The sequence below is a fragment of the Tamandua tetradactyla genome, chromosome 7 (assembly GCF_023851605.1).
Source record: "Tamandua tetradactyla isolate mTamTet1 chromosome 7, mTamTet1.pri, whole genome shotgun sequence".
Lineage (NCBI taxonomy): Eukaryota > Metazoa > Chordata > Mammalia > Pilosa > Myrmecophagidae > Tamandua > Tamandua tetradactyla.
Window position 1 is genome coordinate 151,894,905 of NC_135333.1, and position 19,572 is coordinate 151,914,476.

At 38.8% G+C, this 19,572-nt stretch overlaps 1 protein-coding gene across 2 annotated transcripts in view; it reads left to right on the top strand.

The window, feature by feature from the left end:
* TMTC2 (transmembrane O-mannosyltransferase targeting cadherins 2) overlaps positions 1 to 19,572 on the top strand; it is a 478,556-nt gene that overhangs the window by 20,990 nt on the left and 437,994 nt on the right. The window lies entirely within an intron of this gene.

Below are 19,572 nucleotides of genomic sequence, written 5' to 3' on the forward strand. Positions count from 1 at the left end.
ACGTGTCTGCTCCTGTGGCCTGGCATGTGAATGGAGAGAAGGCAGGTTTGCCCTTCCCTCACCGTGTGGCATAGGGTCACCATGGGAAAGCCGGAATTTGACAGTAGAAGAGGAGGAAGGTATTTTGGCAAGAGGAGCCCACAGATGCCCCTAAAAAAACCTGTGACCCCCCACTTCCTTACCTTTGACAATGAGGGTAAAGTACCCTTTGATGCCAATTTAGCCATAAATTCAATCTCAGAAGCCGTATGGTGGAATATTCATACAGATATGTGTATGTGTATTTAGGATTAATGGTGTGAGCCAAAATCTCCTTGCTGTTTTTAAAAAACGACCATGCATTTTTATTTATGTATTGTCTATGGCTGCATTCTCTCTATTACTGCAGAGCTGAGCTGTTGTGAGTGGCAGAACCTAAAATATTTACTAACTGGCCCTTTATTGAAAAAAATCTGCCCATGCTGATCTAAATGAAAACATAAAATTTTAAAACTCTACTAGCAATCTTACCTACCCCATCTGAATACTCTCATGGGGGTCCTGCCCATAGCTGGAGAACACAGGTCTAAGACATAATTGTTAGGAGTCAGAGCAGAAGGTCTGAGGTCCAGGTGTAAACTTTCACACTACCTTTTCCTTGGAGGACACTTTTTGGTGACTTTTCTTTCATCTCCATCAACAGAGACCTTAGGTAATGGGCTGCCTGGGAGCCTAGGATAGCAGTAGGTGACTGGCAGGCAAGGACCTCATGGTTTGTTACAGATTTTGTCCCAAGCGGTCACTCCACGTTGGGTGTGTTGACGAGCACGGCTTTGCACGCCACGGTGAGGCTTTGTGTGCCTGTTTTCCGCGGGCATCTTCCTTGTGGTCCTGGCAGTCATACTGGGCGGCAGGAAGGGCCTAGGAAGCACAGCTCTAGGATGCTGCTTCCTGTTTGCTAACCTGGGCCTCCCCCTGCCTGGAGCAGCAAGCCTGTGCTTCCAAGCAGTTGTTTCCCAGCTGTCTGCTGCTTTGTTACATTGTTTCAGGCTGCGCTTCAGGCTGCTCTCCAAGTGTTTTTGCTTGACCTCCCCATGGGTATCAGACTTGCTTTTTAGCTCAGCACTAAGCAGCTGTTTCATATTCCTCTGGTATCCATTTTCTCATGTGGCCTGCCCACTGGTCCTCCTTTTCTGTGATTGAGGTTTTGACACCTGCAAAGTGACTCTGCATCAAGGCCTCGTTGACAGCCTTGCCAGGATGCGTTTTTTGTTCTTTGGGCTGCCCAGGAGGCACCCTTGATAAAACGTGTTCAATAATGCACTGCTGGGGTAGTTTTTTCTTGTTGGCAAGGAAAAGGGCCTTATGTTTTTGCTTTGAAGTGCACTGTCATCTTCTGTACTCCTTGAGCAAATAGTTTTGCTATTTTGTCAAATAGTTGCAGTTTGGATACGGTTGTCCTCAGAAAAATGGGTGTCAGGACTGGGATTGCCCATTGCAGGACTGTGTCTGCTTATACTTTTCAGGAATGTTGTTAACTTATGGGGCTAGAAATGTCAATTTTACAAGCTGTATCGTGTGGCTTTTACTAATTTTTGGCTCACTGGTTGCTTTGCACACTTAAAATAATACATAGATTAATCCTTATTGAATGAAGAATATTACCTTTGGTATGATTTTCAATGCTGAATTTGAAAAGTGAATAATTATGCATGCATATGAAATGAAATTGTAGGACCTGATAAATAAATGGGATATATTTTAACCCACAGCTACTTGTTATATTTAAAAACACAAAGAAACCTCTAATTTGATTTTCAATGAGTCTATTAAAAATTCTTAATAAGTAAGCCAGGTAGTAAACAATTTCAGTAAAGCAGATGTTTAAGTAGAGAAGTTTTGACATGGAGCAAGTGAAATTAATTAAAAAAAAATTAAGCTATAGAAGACATTAAATCCGATGTATAATACTTTTTAAAGACTATCATGATATTCTAAGGTTAAGGAAAGTTCTGATGTTAAATTTAATGCATAGATATGCAGTATACATGCATTTATGTGCAGTTCTCTATTTGCTGTAAGCCAAAGAAGAAACAATCAATTTACAAATAACACAGAGGCAGTAAATTTGTTGGCAGCAGTTCTGGGGATGTTGTAATTCCCTGCTTTTTTTTTTTTCACTGTGCAAGTGATAAATTGCTGATATTTCTGGGAGCCAAAAACATGAGGATATTGTGAACGTGTCCAGGCAGCACTTACATTGTGTAAGGCTTGGAGGTATTTTGATATCAGTAAAATACTTTATGGGGGTAATAGGAAAATGTGTACCATTGAAGTCATATCCATAAAATCAGTGTTTATTTTGAATTCATTCCTTCCAGCTCACATTTCAGGTTTAAAGGTTTTGCTTGGTTCTGAGATCAGTTGAGACACACTTTCCCCACTGGCTGGTTTTTTGTCTGAATCTAGACATCATATTGGCTCTGCTGTAATCACAGTGATCATTTTGAGCTGTCGTCAAGGAACACGTAAGTTCCAACATGGTTCCCCCATTTCCTCCTACAAAAGTTCAAGCTATATTAAAACCTCCCTTTTAGTCGCTCCTGCTCAGATCTGGTTCTTGTAATTTATCTCTTTTCTTAGTCAAGGGTGATTACTGTAAACAAGCTGAGGCTTGTTGCTTTTGTGAAGATTCTTCTTTCCCTTTTAGGCAGCCCAGTATTTCTATCTCCAGCTATTTCCAACTTAGCTATTGTGTACCCATGTCAACACCTGAATGGATTATGATAATTAGGAACATGGTAAATGAGCATGGCAATCCAAAAGAGAAATATTTAAAAGTTGTGTATTTTGGTTCCTCAAGGGAATAAGAAATTGAGAAAATGGGCTAAATGTTCATTGTAACTTATTGAAGAGAAACTGAGTGTGATGCATTATTGGCTGCTGGGTGTCCATGGGTTTATTCTCAAAGCATTTACTTTCTGACAGTATTAAGAGTGGACAAATCAGTGACTTGTCTGAAATTTGGTTTCCTCATTTGTGAAGAGAACAGTCATTCCTGATCTCACAGGGTTGTTATGAGCATGAAATCTTATTTAGCTTTCTGCACCTTTATTTTCCATCTAATCTGTTAAAGGCTGTGTTAAGTGGTGGGGTGAAGAACAAATGATGAAGCATGGTCCTGGTCTCAAGGATCTCGTACACCTGCAATACCTGTGTGTTTGGGGAGTGTTTCGGTTTCCCATAGGAATGAACTCTTTGCTGAGGTTCAAAAAAAATACTATAGGAGTCCAAAAGGTAGAATCGATTCCCATTGGGTGGACTGGAAAACAATCATGGATGAAATGGGTTGTTGGAGTGGCAGAAACCTCAGAGCTGTGACCTCAGGATGTTGGATATGACTGCAGCGTGGATAATGATAGAAGAAAAGAATAATTGATAATAGTTTAAAAATTAAAAGTTTTTGGTCTAGCAGTCAATGAGGAAAGGAGGAAGTAGTGTGTGTGACTTGATGATGTCGATGTAAAGAGAGACTTAATCATGACGTTTCTAACACAGTAGTCTTACGATGGAAACAAGTCTTACGATGGATCATGCTTTGCTTCTGTGGTGAATTGAGTTACTTACCCCAGTTTAAGCATTTTCTTGGTCTTGGTCTGCATTCCTGTGGGTGTGAACCCATTGTAAGTAAGATCTCTAGAAGATGTCATTTTAGTTAAGTTCACCCTCATTCAGTTGGGCCTTTATCTGCATTACTAGGGTCCTTTATAAGCAGGGGAAATTCATACATAGAGAGAGCTGTTGGGGGTGAGCGTGGGGGTGGGGTGGCTGGAAGCTGGAAGTCAGCAGGAACCCAGAAGAGGGAGGTGGGGGCATTGCCATGTGAAGGAGAACCAAAGAACCCAAGGATTGGCTGTCAGCACCAGTGTATCACAGTCTTTGGGAAGAAAGCATCACTTGCTAATGCCTTGATACTGGACTTCTAAGCATCTGAAACCTGGAGCAACCCTTTGTATGCTAGTTGTCATAGGAGCCTGGAGAACATAGACAGTCTCTTAGCTTTGAATCTTCTTGGCCCTCAAGTTGTCTAGAGAATAAGGAGGCTTCTGTTTTGGCAGTTATGAGGAGAATGACATCATACTGGCAGTGTGGAGCTTTAGAGAATGACAGAGCTATATGGAAATAAGGGTAGTGTTATGAAAACTTTCTATAAAAATACTTAGGTATAAAGAAGGTAGTTGTAGCTTTTAATAATGAAAAATATTGTACAAAACATCATACCAAATTCATTATATATTTTATTTAAAGTCCTCTCAATTCAATGAGGCAGTTATTATTATTCCTCTTTTATGCAGGAGGAAACAGGCTCTGTGAGGTTAAGTAACTGTTTCAGGTCATTGAGCCATTAACTGATCAATCTAGTCCCGTCTGTCGCTGGAGCTCAGATTCCTAATCAGTTCAAAAGCATTGGGATTAACTATAGTACAGGAAATCCAACTTTGGATCCTGATTTTTCCCACTAAGTAACTCTATAAGTTTGCACATTTACTGAAGCAGAGATTTACTTACTGTTAACCGTGTTTTGTTATTGCAGGGTGTATTAGTTACCGTTCTCTGGAGAAACAGAATCAACAGGGAACACTCGCAAATATAAAATTTGTAAAAGTGTTTCATGTGACCGCAGGAACGCAGAGTCCAAAATCCTCAGGGCAGGCTGTGAAGTCGACGATTCCGATGGAGGGTCTGGACGAACTCCACAAGAGAAGCTTGTCACCTGAAGCAGAAGAGCCTGTCTCTTCTGAATCCTCCTTAGAAGGCTTCCTGTGATTAGATTAAGCATCACTCATTGCAGAAGACACTCCCTTTTGGCTGATTACAAATGGAATCAGCTGTGGATGCAGCTGACATGATCATGATTTAATTCTATGAAATGTCCTCATTGCAATAGAGAGGCCAGCACTTGCCCAACCAGACAAACAGGTATTAACATTTGGCCAAGTTGACACATGAACCTGACCATGACACGGAGTATCTAAAGATGAATTTGCATGGATTTTCCTTACAGTGCAGCTCTTTTTATGTCAAAGATTTCTTTGGCAGTCTGGTGAAAACTATGGACTTCTTCTCCAGATAATGTCTTAATGTATAAATTAAAATACATAGAAACAGTTATGCTGAAATATATTTACCAAAATACTAATGCCCCAAATTCATTATATAGTAATATATCCTTCTTTATTATTCCATTTAATAATGAAAAAAAAAAGTGGCATGGCTATTGACTTCCATACTATCAAAATAATGATGAGCATACAGTATATTTTAAAAAATCTCAACCTCTCTAATAGGAAAATATCTGTGATTCCTAATGGTGACAAAGTGACAAGTACTGCTAATGTTGCCATGATTTATTGCCTACTTTCAAAATTAAAGGCAATGCCAAGTTGCATTAGAGCTAGGGAAAAATAAGGTATATTCTTTTTCCCATCCGAGTTCATGGACTCCTTGAATTCTCTCCATGGAAGCCAGCATCAGAACCCCTGGTAAAACAAGAAGCCATTTGTTAATATCCTGTGAAGAAACAAGGCAGAAAATAAGGGTCATCAGAGGTATAGTAGTAGAAGGGCTTTGGGAAGGAAATTGGCTTGAAGAGTTTAGCTGGGTTCAGCAATTTGAAGCCTGGGAAGGAAACAAAAAAGTAATCGTCAGTCCATATTGATGCCCAATAAAACCTTCAAAGCTTACGATTATCCAATACGAGGTCACATAGGCTTACAAAATGTTTGGATTTTGTTTGTTCATTTGTTTTGGGTTTTGACTAATGGTTATGTGAATCTGGGGATCTTAGCCTTAGGTACTTTATGGTGGTCAGAATGTCTGATTGTCAGCCTTAGCTTTTGATTAATAATGATGGAAAGTGCATTATTAATAAACAAAGTTGAAAGTAGGCTTTGGGTTGGGTGGGAATGGGTATACTTAAAGGGGCCCATGAAGAAAATGTTGGGAATCACTGATTTGAATAATCTCTAGCGTATATTTTAACTCTGATTCTTTTATCCAGATATTCTTGTTATTTATAGTATATTCAAATGTCTTGTTTTCCGTGGATTCTGACAGAAGAAAAGAAGAGAAAAAAATTGAAAACAGATGGGAAACTTGAAAAGTAACTCTTAGGTGATTGACAGTAAATGTGGAGAATGCTTTAGAAAGGAAATGAAATGTCTCCAGCAGATGAAAGTGTGTAAAATTTCCCTCCACTTTAGAGCTAAAATCATCATGAGTGCTGGTGTTCCACAATCAGTAGTAAGAAAAATTATACAATTATCACTACAGGTCGGAGTAAAAGGAAGGGTTCATATTTTTGATTAAAGGCTCAGGTCAATAAAAACCCCATAAAACCTCCCCTCGGAGAAGTGGGTAAGTTTCCCTCTCGCTTTTACCCCTTTTTCCTTTCTCCTCTGTTATTCTTTGTCCTCTGGGAGATCCCTGTATCTTTATCTTCTTCTCTTTTACTCTTCTCTTCCTGTTCTTTCCTCTCCCTGCTTTTTCTCTGCCTGTCTTCCCTCTCTCCTGATTTTGTCCCAGTCCCCCTCCCATGCCTTTACCTCCTGCCCCTCCCTTTACCTGTAGGTGTTGCCAAACTTGGGCTCAAGAAGAGTCACCCCATTGAGTTCATGGCACTGTGAGAATTGCCTTTTGTATATCATCTCATTCAGATATACTGTACAAAGGAGGGGCCTTCAAGTCATACTAGGTGGTCTACTGTAAAGTGATCCTTGAGCAAAGATTGGGAAAGGTAAGCGGGAGTCTTGGAGATGCTAGGAGATGTTGTATTGCTGGGATTGCTGGGATTTGACAAGCTGGCTGGAAGGCTTAAGGACCAGCTTATACGTTGAGGAAGTTCCAGGTTGTCCAAAATGACCTGTGCCAAGGATGTGTTCTGAAGACTGGCCAGAGATGGAAATACTTTGGGGGGCAGAAACCAGTTTGTGATGGGCCCTGGGTGACACTCTAAAGAGCTATATACTGAAAGCTACGGGGAGCCCTTCAAGAAGAACAGAGTGATCAGACATATTATTAGAAGATGGATAGATTAGAGGAAGATCCAGTTGGAGGTAGGGAGAACATCTAGAAAGCTTTGTGCTAGAGGAGAAAGGTAGAGAGTTATAACGAAAGCGGAGGAAGTGAAAAGGATAAGGTAAATTCAGGGAGGAAAGAGATTGACTTGGCATAACTTGAGGACTGAATGGAAAGATGGGTAAGAAGGAGTCTAGGAATTTGTCAGACATTCTGATGAATATCTGGATGCTCATAGTATTCTGTGTCTGAGGGAACATAGGAAAACAGCAGTCCGGAGGGGATAGATACACAGTCCATTTTTGAACATGATGAATTTGAGGCTGAATTACAGAGACACCATAGTAGAGTTACAAACAAGCATTAGTGGTTGCTTACCTCCTTTACGATTCATTTATTGTGTATTTGAAACATGCCAGCAAGTATTCTAAGCTCATCAGAGTGATAATCTCATTTATTCCTAAAAGGTTAGCGACTCAGGGATGTTTATTGTGAGGAAAATGCAGCACAGCCAAGTTAAGTGACTTCACTAAAGCTACACATTTAAAAAGTGATGGGATATCATGTGATTTCATTTCTAAATGCTCAGAAAAGACAAATCTATAGAGACAGAAAGTAGATTAGTGGCTATCTGGAGATGGGAATGGGGATGAGTGTAAATGAACAAAGGGGAACTTATTAGGGTGATGAAAATATTCGAAAACTGATTTGTGGGGATAATTGCATCACTCAGTAAATTAAAAAATCCCTGAAGTGTACACTTGAAATGAGTGTCATGATATGTAATATAGAGTGTTGTTATAAAGAAAGAGTAAGTGGTTGGAGTTGTGCTGATTATAAATATTTTACTTTAGCTCTTGTTTTCATGGACTGTAATAGAGAAATGATCTTCATGGTATCAGGGCATGCCACAGTGCTTCTTTGTCAGAAATGGTGCTCTGAAAATGTGTGTTTAACTTGTGTTTTGTTCTTTTCACTGTAAGGCAGTCTTTCGGCTATTGCTTGATTTCTGTCTGTGGAGCTTTTTCTTGTTGCTTCTCACTTGCTCTTTCTTATCTCCTTTGGGATAGCACCTCAGATAGCTAAGCTCTTGCTCCACTCCCTTCCTATCTCCCTTGCCCCTTTCCTACCTTCCTTATTGGAGAATTGTCTTAAGAACTGAAATTGGAAAAAAAAAAAAAGATAATGAAAAGATTCTCAGGTGACTGACATTCTAAAACTGAATGTTAGAAAATGCTCAGTGGGGCTGGTAGAGAAGAGAGAGGACTTGCTCCCCTGTGCACTGGTCTTGGTTAGTTTCTTTGTTCCGGGGTCTGGAAGGTAGGGGACAACCTTGTTTAGGAAAGTTTACATTTTTCTCTATGCAGTCAAAGAAAAGGGGTCCCTGTGACTGTTAGCTGTGATACTTCTAGATGCTACATAATTACGATAAGAAAACACTCCCTTGCCCCAAGTCCTGTAAGGCATATTCATCATTCACTTTTGCTATTTCCACTATGAAGTTGCATATTAGAATATCTAATGCTATGTAAAGTAAAATAGAAAAAGAAAAATAGGTATCCTGCGAGTTTTGCTTTATTTTGGGAGAGGTGGTATCTAAATCATTTTTTCTTCTCTTGTTTTGGTCAAACCGATCCAATTCTGAATGCATTAGGCACTTTTCTATTAAAGAACTTTTCTGTTTGCCCAGGTAAATCTTTGGGCAAAATGGCAACTGAATATGTAAGTTTAAATATGTTATTCTAAGGAGCAAGCTTTATTTCTGAACGTTTATTCTTATCTGTGGCATCAGAGGACTCATTGATGGTGGAATTAAAAAGAAATGATGCTCATGTCAGAGTCAGTGGACACTTGTGCTTTTGGCCATTTGGTTCATTAACATTTGGATGCTTTGAATATTTGGTCCATTGTTTTCATGAGTGCCGATGAAATGTGACAGGGCATATATGTGTCCTGTGCTTGGATTGATCACTGAATTTAAGTAGAATATATGTAAAGCTGTGCTCAACAGTATTGAAGAGGGAACGAGAAGACGATAAACCCAGTACTTAAAGTTATTGAAATGCCTGCAAGCCTTTTCTGCTCCTAACATGCCAGCATGATACTTTCCGCAATTTCTTGAGAGGCAGGGCTTGGCAGAGGAAAGCAAATATATAGAGAATATATATAGAGAGAGGAGATAACACCTACCTGATCCTGCAGAACAGAAATAAACATTTTCACATTTAAAGCATCACAAATTTAAGGGTGGAAGAATAATGGGGTGATTTAGAATGCTGGGGTGCCCCTGTTTATGGGGACTGTATCACCTCTATCCTTGTATGACCAGTGCTGAGACCCTCCAGCAATGCAGTGATAAAATTTCCTCACCACACTGTGAACCTGTTCCCAACTCAAATTTATTATCTGTTTGTTGATTTTATTTGTAAAAGTAACAGGCGAAGGGTAATTTCTCCATTGTGTGCTTGAAGAGGCTTATTTCCGGCTCCTAAATTGTACACATAAAAATCAGCTCATTACCAAATTGGAAACAATTGGAGAGTGTAAAGTAGGACGTGCACTACACAAGATACTCTGAAATCTTCAAGGTTCCACTTTAATTATCCAGAGGGCAATTGTTGAGTAAATTGCTTAGCACTGACAATGCATCAAGATTTTGCTAGGTTTGATGAAATGGCTCCAGGTTTTTCTTTGCCCTGAATAGGGTTGCAATAAACAAAGCAAAAACACACCTAAGTTATTAGCAAACACTTAAAAATAAGGAAATTTTACCTCTCATCCATATTTCCAGCTTTCATAATTAAAAAAATAATTTTTTGGTGATACTGGACTCATATTCTTGCATGGAAATAATTAGCAGGAGCAAAAGAGTGGCAGCCCCCTACATTGCTAGTTTTATAGATGGGGTAACTTAAGGAACACAGAAAAGCAACCTCCCAAGGACCCATAACTTGTTATTGTGGGGTTACATTTCTGACTTCATCTGATCCAATTAAAAAACAAAACAAATCAAAGCACGTTCCATCTCCTCTTCCATGTTGCAGGGTCTTGCAGAGATTACAGATCTAAGTAAGATATAAAAACCAAATATTTCCTGCCTGTGGGAATGCTATAAATCTATAAAATCTGAATTATATCAGTTCAGGCCAACAATAACCTTGTAAATTTAGGCAGGTGTCTTAAGAGAAAGTACTGTGGCTCCTCTGAGAAAATTTACTTGTGGTCACAAATTGAGTGAGTGACAGCATCCAGGCGAGAACCTTGGTTCCTTAACCTTTTGGCGCTGGAGCTCTTGGAAAAACATAAAGATCAAAGGTTGGTCAACAATGCAAACGCTAAGCCCAAAATTTAGAAAATGAGTGGTTCTTGTGACAGTGCCGTTTGTCTGTCAGAAATGGTCAAAGACCAGCAGTTTCTTGGCTCAATGAATACTTCTAAAGATATCTACTCCATCCGCTATTATTTTTTATATGTTTTACTTTATGTTTCTAAGACATTTATACTTGTGTAAGAACTGGATGTTGATGTTATTCTGTAGATTTGTAGAAAATTTGGAGTGGGTTTTTAAAGACCTAAATAGAACTCTTGTTTACGAATGAGAAGATCAAGTATATAGCTGTAGACTTCAGATGTGCCAGTACCACATTCATGCCCATTCTGGATTTGAAGGCGTTTAATTCCGTTGATGACACATAGGAAGCAGCAGTTTTCCCTCTTGGTTTATGTATTCAGAATACTGAGTGCTAGCATATAGAGCATACTACATTTCTATGGTTTGCGATTATCACATTTAAAAAATAAGTTTGAATCATAAAACAGGAAACAAATAAGTGAAGACTGAAAATTCTTAAATTTTTTTAATAACCTGCTCTCTGCTTTGTAGATAGTAGACTCTCAAAAAAGATTTATTTAATGAGTGAAAATATCATACAATGCAGGTCCAACAATTTGGGGCACATTTTCCCCCCCTTCTTTATACGTAAATTACTTATGTATACCTGATAGAGAAAACTTGCTTTCTTGACTCTTTTTTAGCATGATCTTATGATATAGGGGAATGAGTCTACCTTTGGTGTCAGATCACCCCAAGTACAAATTCTGTTTCTATTAGTTTTCTGATTGTGTGATCACAGGCAGGCTAGGCATTTTCTTACACTCTTACACAACTGGATAATGGAAATAACTATGCCATTATGTTAGGAGGGCTTGAGAGTTGATATACAGATAAATGGTAGTTTTTATTAATATTTTTTATTGTTCTTGGAAGCTATTTTATCATGAAATATTTATGATTAGAGTGATCCCAGTTTTTGAAGAAATATATTAGTTTACCTGTGCTCTAAAATTCCACACTTTCTGCTCTGCTCTCCTTATCTTTTTTTGGTAACAGCTTTATTGAGATATACATATTTATGTTTATCCATTCAAAGTGTACAATTAATTGGATTTTAGTATATTCAAAGATCTGTATGACTACCATCACAACTTTAGAGCATTTTAATGACCCCAAAAAGAGATGCTGTATCTTTTACCTGCCATCTGCTAATCCCCCTGCTCGCCTCATCCCTAAGCAGCTATTAATCTTTTTTCTGTAGATATAAATTTGTTTATTCTGGAAATTTCATATAAATGGAATCATATACTATGTCCTCTTTTTTGACTGGCTTCTTTCACTCAGCATAGTGTTTTCAAAGTTAATCCACATAGTAGCACATGTCAGTTCCTTTTTTATGATTGAATAATATTCTGTTGTACGGATATACCATATTTTGTTTATCCATTCATCAGTTGATGGACATTTGGGTTCTTCCCATCTTTTGACTACCGTGGCTAGTACAATTATGAGCATTTATGTACACAAGTTTTGGCTCGAATACTTATATACCTAGGAGTGGAATTGCTGCGTCATATGCTAATGCATTGATTGTGTACTCATTTGAGGAACTACCAGACTGCATTTCAAAGCAGCTGCACCATTTTACGTTGTCACCAGCAGTGTATGAGGGCTCTGGTTTCTCCACATCCTTCTCAGCATTTCTTATTATCTGACTTTGTGATTAGCCATCCTAGTGAGTGCAAAGAGGTATCTTATTGTTGTTTTGATTTTTATTTCCCTGATGGCTAACCATGTTGAACACTGTTCTAGTTTGCTAGCTGCCAGAATGCAATATACCAGAAACAGAATGGCTTTGAAAAGGGGAATTTATTAAGTTGCAAGTTACAGTTCTAAGCCCCTTGATAATGTCCAAATTAAGGGAAGGCTATAGAAATGTCCAATCTAAAGCATCCAGGAAAAGATACATTGGTTCAAGAAGGCCGATAAAGTTGAGGGTTCCTCTGTCAACTGGAAAGGCAGATGGTGAAAATGGTGATGTCTGCTACCTTTTTCTCCAGGCCTCTTCTTTCATGAAGCTCCCCCAGGAAGCTTCTCATCCTTCCTCATCTCCACAAGTCTCTGGCTATGTGGGCACTCGTGGTTCTCATAGGTCTCTCTCTCTCTTTCCAAAATGCTTCTGCTATTAAAAGATTCTGGTAAACTAACCTAGACACACCTGGAATGGGTAGAGTCACACCTCCATGGAAGCCATCTAATCAAGAGTTACTACCTACAATTGGGTGGGTCACATCTCCATGGAAACAATCAAAAAGCTTCCATCTAGCAATATTGAATGAGGATTAAGGGACGTGGCATTTCTGGGGTCCACCACAGATTCAAAGTGGCACAAACATCTTTTCATGAGTTTCCTTGTTTTTAACTTATGAGTTGAATAAAGCAAAAAGGTCTAATTTTTCAGTCTTAGGTGTTTTTTTCCCACTTTACAAATGCCAGAAAAAAATAATTTTGGCCTAGGAAAGTCAACTCTAGGTGATTTAATGCTTGTTTCTCACCTCTGCAATATTGTAGCTGTAAATAGATCAGGAAAGGAAGGTAGGGATGTAACTAATTGCTTATCAAGAGAGGAGTAGCATATATAAGTGGTTCCGATATGCACTTAAATTAGATTACATTTAATGAGAGGGTTTCTAAATGGAGTTAATTTAAAAGGACACACAAGTCATTGGGTTTAATCTGTGTACCTTCCAGTAAAATAGCTATAATCCTTCCTCTTCACTCCAGTTTCTCATAAATAAAAGTTCCTCTTCAGAAGCGCATTATACTTCCACGTTCCCTGTGCTTTCTGTGATGGTAGCTGCTGGGAAGATTTATGAGTGTGAGCTGCCCAGTTAGAGAAGAAACTCACAGCCCTTCAGTTCTCATGTGGGCCAGAGAGCACGGGCACTTTGATAAAGAAGCGGGACAAGTAACAAAAAAGTTTTTCTAGTTACTTTTCCTTTCTGAATTAAATTATGTTTTGGTTCCTTTCAATATTAAAATAAAAATAAGAAATAAGACTTGCTTATTGTAGTTTACGTCTGCACAGTGATTCTATCTAAAATTCCTCAATCAACCTATTGTAAAAACAAAAGACCCTGGTGCATCCAACAGTTAACTCAGATAATTTCAAAAAAAAAAACTAACCAGTTTAGCAAACTCCTTGAAAAATATTCCAAGTTATTTTTTGACTTGGTGAGAAAGGACAAAAATAGGGATTAAAATATACAAGTTATTTAAACTTATCTGTAAAAGTCAATGGCTTGCCCTGATTAATTTCTAGGATTTCTGTATTGTTAACACGAGACTATTTATGTAGGTTGTTAACACGAAACTGTTTATGTAGGTTGCAATATTTTTTTCCAAGTACTTTCTCATCCGGTATGGTGTTTTCCTCCTCTCTGGAACTACATGGCATAAATAGAGAAAACAATATTATCCCTTAGAAGTGGAGGAATTCAATTCCCAAGACAGTAATGACCTGTCCATGAACGTCTTCTAGTTATTGATAGAGCCAGGATTGGAATCCGGGTCTCCTGACATCATCAGTGCCTTTTCTCATCCGCCCTGTGGCTCATTCACTTTTCCTGGATTGCTTCTGGAAGATCTGTAAAGCTTTTTCTTGGTGGATTTTGCAAATTGTTCACCAGCTCTCCCACCCCTGCCGTTATAAAGGCTCTCCTAATGAATTATGCATCAGCATTTGACTTCAAAAAGAAAATCAGAGGGCTTGGATTTAAGTAGTATTCTCACATGGAAACTTACCACTTCTTACATGCTTTTCTTTTCTCTAAACTTGTTTGTGAAAGAATGGTTTCGATAATAATGTGAAACCTAAAATAATGCTGCCACCTCAAGAATATGTGATTCACTAAGCTGTAGAATAGAGGTAGCTTTTTTTAAAAAAAATTAGCTTCAGCAGCATTGAAAAAAATTCTCTTTCCCCCATTTTATTGTTAATAAAATCCATTCTGAGAAAAAAAGTGATTTTCACCAGCAGCCGTCACTTTCTGTCTTTTGTTATAGTCACCTGAATTTACCATGTTTAGTATTCCATCTAGCCCCACCAAAAGGCTGTAATTTTTTTCATGACAAGTGTCTATTGCCTCTTACCTAATACCTAGTACAGTGCCAGATGTGTAGTAGGTCCTCATTAAGTATAGGCTGACTGAATGAATTTTGTTTCACTTGTTCATTATCTGAATATGAAGGTGGAAAACAGCCATAGAATTTAAGGGAAAATTTAAAATGCAGTAATTACTAGACTTCAGGTCTTATAATTAGGTGCAGGAAGGAGTTTGAGGCTGAAAGTGGGCCAGCTGCTTTCTCTCTAAGCCAACTTGGCAGGTGAATTCACTGCCTGCCTCCGTGGGACCTGACTCCCAGGGGTGTACATTTCCTCAACAATGTGGGACCTAACTTCCGGAGATGAGCCAGAACTGAGAAAGCCTTCATGACCAAAAGAGGGAAGGGAGAAATGAGACAAAATAACGTCTCAGTGGCTGAGATATTTCAAACAGAGTTGAGAGGTTGTCCTGGAGGTTATTCTTACACAGAATATAAACATCCCTTTTCAGTTTATGGTGTATTGGAGTGGCTGGAGGAAAGTACCTGAAACTGTTGAACTGTGTTCCAGTAACCTTGATTCTTAGAGATGATTGTATAATGATATAGCTTTTACAGTATGACTGTGTGATTGTGAAAACCTTATTTCTGATGCTCCTTTTATCCAGGGTATGTACAGATGAGTAAAAGAAAAAAAAAAAGATAATAGGGGAGGTAAAGGGTAACAACTGGGGGAGATTGAAATACTGTTGGCCAGTTAGAAGGAGGGATAAAATGTATGGGATATATGCGGGTTTTTTTTCTTTTTATTTCCTTTTCTGGAGTGATGTAAATGTTCTAAAAATGATCATGGTGAAAAATACACAACTATGTGATGATATTGTGAGCCACTGATTATTTAATATGGTTGAACTGTATGTGTGTAGAGATTTCTTAACGAAAATATTTTTTTAAAAAAGTAGAAAAAGTAAAAAAGGAATGGGGCGGCTAATCTACCCCAAATGAGAGATTCTGCTTTTGCTGAAGAAAGCTTGAATGGTTTTCATTTGGAAACTCCCCCTGCATTTTCCTGGACTGTATTAGCTGTGGTTGTTCAATGCCTTCCAAGAGTTAAGGCCTAACATGGCTATAGCACCAAATGAAATTGGCGGCTGGATTACATTGCAAAGCAACCTAGGATTTCTTAAAATACACCTGGACACTAAAAGGCAGGGACAGTATAGACTTTCTAGCCCAAGGACCACCTGAGTTCCAGCCCTACCTTTTTACTTGTAAAAAACTTAAATGTTTTTGAGCCCTAATTTCCTCATCAATAAAATGGAGACACAAAGAACTTTTAGGCTTGCTCTAAGAATTAGTAGTAATGTAAGTAAAATGCCCTGTAGAGCAGATGCCCAGTTTCCTTCTGCCATATTTCAGTTTTGAGCACAGGATGTTGAGACTGTGCAGATGAGAGCGGAAATGCAGGAAGATGTGCAAATGAGACTGGAAATGTAGGAAGAATTATTTGTTAATTTGGAAGTTTTAGATGTCAGTGTCATGGTGGGCATGAAGTATCTATCATTATGTCATGAGGGATAAAGGGAGACTGGGTATTTAGTCAAAGCCTCTTACCTGTCAGTCATAAACAGGAAAATTATTATACTACAACAATTATACTACTTGTTAGACTTGAAGAATATAAAAATTGTTGAATGGAAACTTGGAAAGCAACTGATAATCAATTGTCAGGTTTATATTCCATCATAGGTCCTTTAGAGATGGACTGGTGTGACTCTGAGCCATTATTAAATGACTCAGCTGTCTTATATTTTGTTTCTTGTAGACCACAGTATCAATTTGTAATTCTGTAGGAAAAATATCGAGTGCCTTCATGATGCCTGAAAATATTCATATTTTTACAAAAAATGCTTCCCTTCTCTTGGTGTGAGGAGTTGACTCATGCCATCCACAGAGCGTCAGGAAGTTGGCGTAGTTACACGCAAGTTGTGCAAGCTTGCACTTTTTAAGTGCTCTTACTATTAATTATCCCAAATTTCAGAGTGTACTTTCTAGCAGTAGGAGATCAGGAAATTATAAATTAGATTTAGAGTAATAGGCCTTTCTTTTCTGTAACAGTGTTGGTAGAAAGTCTTATTTTTTGCTGTCAGTAGAAACTCTTTTTGGGAGATACCCGGATTTGAAAGTGGAGTTAGGATTGTTTCAAAAAACATCTTGCCAATCTGAATAATGTAAGCAAGTTTTCTTTTCACCAGTGCTGGTTCTGGACTTTTCTGTTGACTTCCAAATAGTTGGAGGTGTTTTCATTAGGTGTGAATTTATTTCTACTAAATATTAAATTTTCTTTTGAATGAGCCGCTTTAGAACGTTGATGGATCACATGGTTTTGGAATACTGAGTAATTGCCAAAATTTTTATTCCCTTTACTGCTTTGATAACATGTCAGGAAAAATTGTTCTGGGTCTGTTTGCTATTGACTGGAGGAAGTTCCACTTATATATAGTGGATGCAGATTGAGATTAAAAGCAGAAGGGATATCATACTAAGGCAAAGTGTTAATAACAGGAAAACTGAGTGTGTGTCCATGTGTGTGTGTCCGTGTGTGTGTGTGTGTGTGTGTGTAAAAACACAGGGGAAACTAAAGGCTGAGTAACATGCTTGAAGCATGTCAGTTGATGATAATGAGAAGATAATGATAACTGTTTGTTTTTCTTCCCCCAACAGAAAACACTCTTTGTGTTTTTAATATGTGCCATAGCCCAGGCTTTGTGCATTAACTGTCCCCCACATAGACTTCCCAGCCACCCTGGAAAGAGGTTTCTGATGTTATTTATATTTTACGGATAAGGAAACAAGCTCAGAGACAATGGGCAGTTTGCCCCTGGTTACGTAGCTGGGAAGTGGCAAAGCGGAATTTGAGCCTAAATAGTATTCTCAACTGCTATGCCATACTGCCTTTCATTTACTGTGTATTCCTAGGAGTGCTCCTCTCCTTCCGGGAGCTACAGTGACTGATCTATTAAGTGAGGAAAACCAAAAGTTTTCTTTTATCCCCCCTCTAATTCTGATCTTTTGTGTAGGTTTCTTAAACAAAACAAAACAAACTTGAAAGATTTATTTTATTCTTTCCCCCATTGTAATGCTCATTACAGAAAATAGAAGAAAAATAGAGAATACTCTACTTACACTGTCTCAAGCATTTCATCAGTTTTAACACTTGTTATATTTTCTTCTGGTCCTTCCCCATATGTGCTGGTTTGAAACGATGTATATTCCCTAGAAAAACCGTGTTTTAATCCTAATCCCATTTTGTAAAGGTAGCCGTTTCTTCTAATCCCTATTCAGTATTGAATGTTTGTAACTGTAATTAGATCATCTCCCCAGAGATGTGATTTAATCAAGAGTGGCTGTTAAACTGGATTAGCTGGAGGCATGTCCCCACCCATTTGGGTGGATCTTGATTAGCGTCTGGAGTTCTATAAAAGAGGAAACATCTTGGAGAAAGAAAGAGATTCGGAGAGAGCAGAGCAGTATGACATAGCCATGAGAAGCAGAGTCTACCAGCCGACAACCTTTGGAGATGAAGAAGGAACATGCCTCCTGGGGAGCTTCATGAAACAGGAAGCCAGAAGAAGAAGTTAGCAGATGATGCCATGCTTGCCACGTGCCCTTCCGGATGAGAGAGGAACCCTGACCGTGTTCACCATGTGCCTTTTCAGATGAGAGAGAAACTCTGACTGTGTTCGCCAAGTGCCTTTCTGCTTGAGAGGGAAACCCTGAATGTCATCAGCCTTCTTGAGCCAAGGTGTCTTTCCCTGGATACCTTAGACTGGACATTTCTATAGACTTTCTTTAATTGGGACATTTTCTCGGCCTTAGAACTGTAGACTACCAACTTTTAAAAGCCATTCTGTTTCTGGTATATTGCATTCCAGCAGCTAGCAAATTAGATTTTTTTTTAAAATTATTATCCTACTTATAACCATTTGAAATCTCCTTGTTTGACTTTGGATTTTCAGTGTGGTTCTCCTTTATTAGTACAACTGAGTCTTTTCCAAAGGTGCATGGATGGAAGGGCTAGGACCATTCCCACAACTGGGAGATTCACCACAATTCTTTTTCCCCTCAAACCTTCACCCTGAAACCTGGGGGGGGGGAGGGGAGTCTGGGGAAGGGATCACTCCCTCTCACAACTCTACTTGGAAACACACCAGCCACAGGCTATTCTAAGGCAAAATAAATAAATAAATAAATAAGGAAAGCCAATGACACAGTACTAGATAGCTGAGTACAGTATAGCTGTTGAACCCTCTCATGCCCATCATTTTGGGGTCTCTGTTAATATTCCTGAGGTAGAAACAAGGCTTCGCGAGGCTCAGTGAAGGATGTGAGGTCCCACACACAGTGACAGAGCAAGATGGAAATCTGGTCTTCGTCTCCTCTTTGAGTGATCTTCTGGCAGTACCAGGCAGTTTTCTAGTACTCGCAAAACACATCTTGGAATGGCTGGAAAACCAGGCCCCCCTGTCCCCATGTCACCCAGCAGCACTTAGCTGAAGGAACACCTGGCTCTCTGCTGACCCTCCAGTGGAGAGAACTTTTGTAATAGAGGTGAGGACCTATTCTATTTTTTGTACCCCAGGGCCTAGCATACAGTAAGAACATTATTACTTAAAACTGGTTAGGTTTAGTTAAGTTTTTAAATTTTTCTTTTTTTTAAAGGTACTTCTTATAATTTGAGAACTCAAAAGGCTTCTAATGAAAATCGGCAAACCTTGTTTCACCCTCTCCCCATATTAGTGTTCTCCTTCTCCAAAACAGCTATTTTCAGCTCTTGAAGCATTTCTTCTGCTATGGTTTTCTGTGTATCGGCCTTGGAAAAGAAGTAGAGGTGCATACACACTGCTTCTGCCCACTTTAAACCACACTGACTTTAGTAGGGACAGATTTGTGAGTGCCTAGTGCCTATTGAACATTCTATTTAACCCGTGTCTATTGCAGAGATTAATGCTCTAGCATGTTGTCTTGTACTATTATATATCACATAAATCTTCTTTAGTGAAGGCACTAGTTCAAGA